This window comes from Coptis chinensis, chromosome 2 (assembly GCF_015680905.1).
Source record: "Coptis chinensis isolate HL-2020 chromosome 2, ASM1568090v1, whole genome shotgun sequence".
Taxonomy (NCBI): Eukaryota; Viridiplantae; Streptophyta; class Magnoliopsida; order Ranunculales; family Ranunculaceae; genus Coptis; species Coptis chinensis.
Genome location: NC_141457.1, coordinates 89,309,973 through 89,316,214, shown reverse-complemented (window position 1 = coordinate 89,316,214; position 6,242 = coordinate 89,309,973). Strand labels below are relative to the sequence as shown.

General features: G+C 34.8%; 1 long non-coding RNA gene across 1 annotated transcript; it reads right to left on the bottom strand.

The window, feature by feature from the left end:
- Positions 1–2,994: 2,994 nt before the first annotated feature.
- LOC147518743 (uncharacterized) lies at positions 2,995–6,039 on the bottom strand. The gene is made up of 2 exons (XR_015214120.1): positions 3,904–6,039; positions 2,995–3,812 (listed from the first exon to the last, which is right to left on the bottom strand). It is a non-coding gene; the product is annotated as an uncharacterized LOC147518743 (long non-coding RNA).
- Positions 6,040–6,242: the final 203 nt, after the last annotated feature.

The following is a 6,242-nucleotide window of genomic DNA, read 5'->3' as shown; positions in this document are numbered from 1 at the left end:
TGAAATGGACTTAAACTATGTCAGGATGCAGGAGTCAGTTGGTGATAAAGATCTCACACCATTAATCGACCCTTGATACAACTGAGCAGTAATTTAAACACTAGCCCAAGACTCCAAGTCCGCGTTTCTTTTCAAGTAATATCTCTTTTGTGTGAATTGAATTCTATTTACTTATTTGAAATAGGGTAATAAACTATACGATGTTTGTCCTGAATGGACTATATTCTACATGTAATGTGATAATTTCTCACAAGCTCATTATACTAGCTATGGGCTCTGAGCCTCTGACCAGTCTTAGGCTATGGGCAAGAGATAAAAAATATATGGTCTAATGAAAAGCTTTAGAGGAAGCTTCTGTGAGGAGAAGCCGGAGTAAGCCTGTCTTGCAATAACTTGCTTTGTGAGAGGTGAATACATACATCCATTTGTAATCAAGTTTATAGTTTACATCCATTTTTGTTATTTTTCCTACCTTCTAGACTTTTTAGAAGCTTGTGTAGCATTTGACTAGTAGCATAATAGCCTCAATGTGGGGTGCTTGTAACATGCAGGTCACAAATTGTAGTCAATTGGCTTCTTTGGCCGCACTTTCAGATAAAGGTAAATATTATTCTTATTGCTTTTACATGGCTGTTCAAGCTCATCCATATCATTTGGTTGGCTTCTCTTTATTTGGTGGTGCTTAACAAGATTGGATGGGCTGTGGTGGTAGATTTAATGAGTTATCTTCTTCTCAACAACTATAACAATATATAGAAATGTTTCAGTTCCAGCAGAGACATAATCAGTTTTTAGGACAAGTAGGGTGTTGATCCTACAAATAGTGATAGTTACAGATATAGTGATGTTCCTTTAATGGGGTTTTGTCAATCTTTATTAGCAAATTAGCATTGTGTTTTTGAGTTTCGTACTTGAATTTTCTTAACCTAGTTGTTGAAATATCTATTAGGGATAAATTCTGACAAGCCTTTAGCCCCTCGTGCGAAATTTCTTTTCATTTTCGAGTACAGAAGGCTTGTATCTGGTAATATTATACAATGTTTGTGTTTGTATCTTTTTCTTTTATTCACTTTGGTCCAAGAATAGATTTATTCAAGGGTCTCGTTGTATATTTGAATGGATGCATCTCTGTTTGGTGATGTATTGGAACGTAGATGGAGAGCGACAGCGGGGAGACCTAGTGATTAATGAAAGGTAAGGTCCTCGTGTGGTTTTCTTTTGTTTCATATGTCACAAGTGTATGCGGGTGTTGGAATATTCATGAGTTTTGTTTTGGAAGATGAGTTCTTACATATGAGTAGTGTGAATGTATGGTGTATATATATTCGAAGTGTGGCATCTATGGTTGGAACTAATAGAAGTGTATAACACTGATATAAGTGGAAGTGATGTATATGTTGTTTTCATTTTAATTTTGGTATATAATTTATAGTGTCTTTATGATTCGAGGATTGGTTATTTGACTTAACTGGCATTGGTCGAGATGGTTAAGTAGTTGGTTCTACGAATTAATAAATATTTGAGTAGTTGGGTTTACGACCGAAGTCTGAGGTTTTAATATATGTTATGAAAGTATATTATTTGATTTTCAGGTTATGACAGGATTTATGCCTATGAAATGTTGAAAATACAGAGGAGATTCTGCCGAAATTTTTATGTTTTTCGTCAAGGTGACAAGGTTATAGGGTTTTGGGGCGGTACATAAACTTTCGTGTCTATACTATGTTTCTATTGCTACTAGTCTGCTACCACTTTCTTTTTTGAATTCTGAAGTTTGAGTATAAGGAGCTACTACTTAAGAATAAGATATATATAAGTATATATCTATACATATTTGTTTTCTACTGCTTGACTCTCTTTTATTTATTTCTATTGGTGTATACGATGAAAGGGACTTTTTTGATGATACCATCCCAAAGTCATCCCCTGATGCTTGCAACTATTGAAGGTGGGAGTTCTGTACAAATGACGTGAGAGCTTGAGTTTAAGGACAAGTCCCATTGATTTGGAAAACAATGTGTATTTCATTCGTGGCAAGTCTTATTTATGAAAAGATGTTTTTGTGATATTATTTTAATAAAAGATTATGTGATTGGATGTATTTGTGAGAATTCTTGTTTATGTTATGGACGATTGTAGAATACCCAATAAGTGGGGGCATCTTTATGCAGGCTCAGTAGTCTCCCAAAAAGGGTGGTTTTGAGGGAATTTTTTTTTTTTACATATGAAATAGTTTTGTAACGGTGGAAAACCGTAACTAAGCTTTGTAATATGTAACACTTACGAAGTAACAAAACCGTTACCAAAACGTTACAAATTCTATAAATCAGTAATACAAAAAAACGTTACTATTTTATAAAACCGTTACTATTGTTAGAAAAGAGTAACACAAAAAAGTGTTACTAATTTTATAAAACCGTTATTGTTGTTAGAAAAGAGTAACGATCAAAAAACGTTACTAACTCTATAAAAACCGTTACTATTGTTAGAAAAGAGTAACACAATTAAGTAAAGAAAACCGTTAGCAAATATTTTTTAGTTACGGTAAAAACCGTTACAATAAATAATTATGTAACAGTTTAAAATCGTTACGAATATTAATAACGAATTAGAAACGCCAAAACTGTGACGCAAAAAAACCGTTACAAATATTTTTAGTAACGGTTTCTGACCGTTAGGAATGTCCTGTTTTGGTATAGTGAATAAAGGCAGACTTCTTCAACCTTAGCATGAATATATGTGTGGAAGTTCCATGTAGAAGCTCTTGTACATATATTTTCCCAGTAAGTGCAGATATGCATATCGTCTGCCTTATACGCTTACGCTTTGTCAAAAGCTATGTGAATATTATGATTAAATACACTAACAACCATTGTCGTGGTGTCATTTTCCCTGAATTAAAAAAATAATAATAATAAAAAAAATAAATCAAATCAAATGTTAACCTCAAAGTAACAAGTTTAAAGCAACCATAAGCAATCAAGTCAACAAAAATACTCATAAATGTTGAATCATAATAACCATAATATGACAGTAATCCAAGTCAACAAAATGTAAATACGATAGTCATCCAAGTAATTAACGTACATTATTTGCAAAGATTATGTCATCCTAGAAGTAATATTCTTCAGGAATTGGATCTTAAGCCTATTTTCTTGAAGATTCAGAAGTTTCTTGTTATGAGAAGCGTGGAGGGAAAGAGCTTCCAAGGAGTTACGATAAAGAGAATCATCCAGCAAACCCAAAACATATAACTCTTGCACCTGCGCATCACCTTCATCCACAAGCTTCTTGTCTCCCATGGTTTCAGTCTTCACCATCTCCACAAGCTCCCTAATACTCTTAACAAGAGGATCTGCTGGCTCAATCGAATCTCTCTTACATTTTTGCTACGAGCTACTTGCATCACTCTTTGCTCGTGACGTAGTCGGAACCTGTCTTTGGTTAGGTGGTCCATCTGCTGGAGTATTCTGTACATATGTAGGAGATTCTTCATTATCAGATGGGATATCATGGGAAGGATTATATTATGTGTCATCCATGGGTACATCCTGTGATGTGTAAGGATCATAGTCCCTACAAATTGTGACATTAGGGAAGTAATCAGCTCCATGAATCTGGTTATCCTCATCTCCATCACTTTCAATATTCTGAACCTTTGCAACATCATCATTGGGGGGATTTGTCATTGGAATTGGATGCTTATGATTAAACATTTCATCGCCAGAAGCTAGAGTGGGCTCAAACAAGGATTCTAACAACTCCTTATTCATTAACGGAGCATGCATGAATTGTCCCGTCAACGGATATTTCTGTTTATAGCAAAAAAAAATCAAATTAAACAAATAAAATAATATGCATACGCTTATATAACTTGTATGAACAAAAAATGTGGGTTTCTACCTCAATTAAGTCGTCCCAAACTTCATCCGGGAATTCAAAGACACCTCCAAAAAAATCGACTTCGTGTCCCGTTCGTTTTGATAGTAACCTCCATGCCGCATATTGCTTTCGGAGATAATCCCATTGGTTCTTGAGTTGCCTTTGTGTGTATTGGACATTGTAATTCTTGCTCATTTTTTCATTAATCTTAGTCCATGACTTTGATTTTAATGAAGTTCCACTAAAGCCTTTATTATTAACCTCGTCCAAACACATTTCGATGAAACATTTTTTCCACGTATCATCAGTCTTTAACCTAAGATTTGAAGCAAATTCTCAACCACTTTCTGAGTTGCTTTTTTCTCTTTCTTAACTCTTAGAGTTAATTTTTCCTTCCGAGGACCCATGCCTAATGTCACTCATTAGCCATTTAAATGAATTTAAAGTAATATAATGTACTAATAAAATAAAAAAAAAAGACATAGAAATTAAAGACTAATTCATGAAATGGTCATAAATGGATGATGCATAACTTGGCTGGACTCAATCTCTGACCATGAATGATCCGTGTTTCAAACACACTGCGCACTCGAGTGTTTGCATATAAAGGTGAAAACAATGTCTTGTCTAGACATTGTGCTAGGACCAGAGTCAATTGTGTGTCATTTTGCAATTCTATGGTTATCAAGTTTCCTAGGCAAGTATAAAATAACTAGCACGAAAACGCTTATTCAATGCTGATGAGAATATCAAGTTCGTAATGACTTGATCCCACATATATCCTCTGTCCACCCTACATCCACCTGCCCATGAGCTAGACTAAATGGAGTAGTTTTAGTATCGCCAAGGTGTGGTTCAAGTCTTCAAGATATCTAGTTGTCTGCATTTCTAAATAAACAATTTTTCGACTTCTATTCGAAGAAACTTATATCCTCAGTCCACCCTACATCCACCTGCCCATGAGCTAGCTAATGGTGGTATGCTCTTGTTTAGGCATTTGAATCAAGAACTATTATCCACTTAAACTCTCTGTTTTCTAAATGTTTTTACTTTCTCGTTCTAGTGCTTGTCCAGGAATGATGTGCACGTAGATGTGCACGTATTATGCACACTACATATGATCATCAGTCATCCAAGGCAAACTTTAGTAGTGGGAAATGGGGGGGAAATACTCTATGTTGTCAAGGGCAGCGCTTAGCCGCTTCAGCTGCCAAGGTACCAATTTTCAGTGAAAACAGTTGCTAGTTGTAGTCAAAGGCCTTGCAAAGGTGGCTCACTTGGATAGCCTAGCGCGTCGAGCCTTGTCTTGCTGCTGACAACATAAGAAACTCTAGACAGGGTTCTACTTGGGCTTCTTAGCAAAACGGAAATTGCAGTAGAACTCTTGTTTTCTCATAGATTTTCTTAGGCTTCTTAGAATGGGAACACCAACTATTAGGCCTATATTCAGTTGACGTAGCTTTATGGATTTTGAAGGAATGATTAATTGAGTATATGTATGTAATATGTTGTTTGATGTTCAATGCACAAACCATAGGTACGGTGGTCATATACTATTATCAGCTAATATTTGATTCATTGATCTCTTTTAAATCTTTCATTTGACTAGTCAATTTTCAGGTATCATTTTTTAGAAGTTGGGTTTCTTTCAAAGATTTTAAATGGGTCGATAACATATAGAACTTGTAAATCCTTTTTTGCAAGCACTGAACATGTCGCAAAGACCTTTTCTTCACTATTCTTCGGTCTTGAGATGATCATACTGCATTAGTGATTAATAATGAGTGATTTTCATTTTTCCGGAACTCATATTTAATATAGGTACTAGGTATATGCATCATTCAAAACATGTTGATTAATCAATACATATTACAATAAAGGAATTGTTTCCAACACATTCAAACATCTTTGCCAATAAAAAAAAACAACAAAAACACAAAAACAAACAAATATATAAATGGTACACACAACACATATTAAGAATGGATCAAAGATAAATAGAGTAGAGAAATCGATATTTGCTGGAAAAAAATGATAAAACACGACTTTTACTTACCTAGTTATTATAGTGCAGCAACCAAAAATGGAAGAAGATGAGTTACGTTGTGGAAGAGTTATCAAGTTATGGAAGGGTAGAGTTGGAAACCTAACTTGAGCGACTCTTTTTTCAGCGTTTAGTGAGAAAAGAAACGCGGAATGCTGAAGTCGGTTTAGTACCTTTGAATGCTGAAGACTCCAATAAAAACAAACAACTTACCTTTCGCTGAATGCTGAAAACTAGCGGTGCTGAATGCTTAAAATTAAAAAAACAAACAACCCCTTAATGCTTGTTTTATGCAAGAATATTATAAATGGTCGTT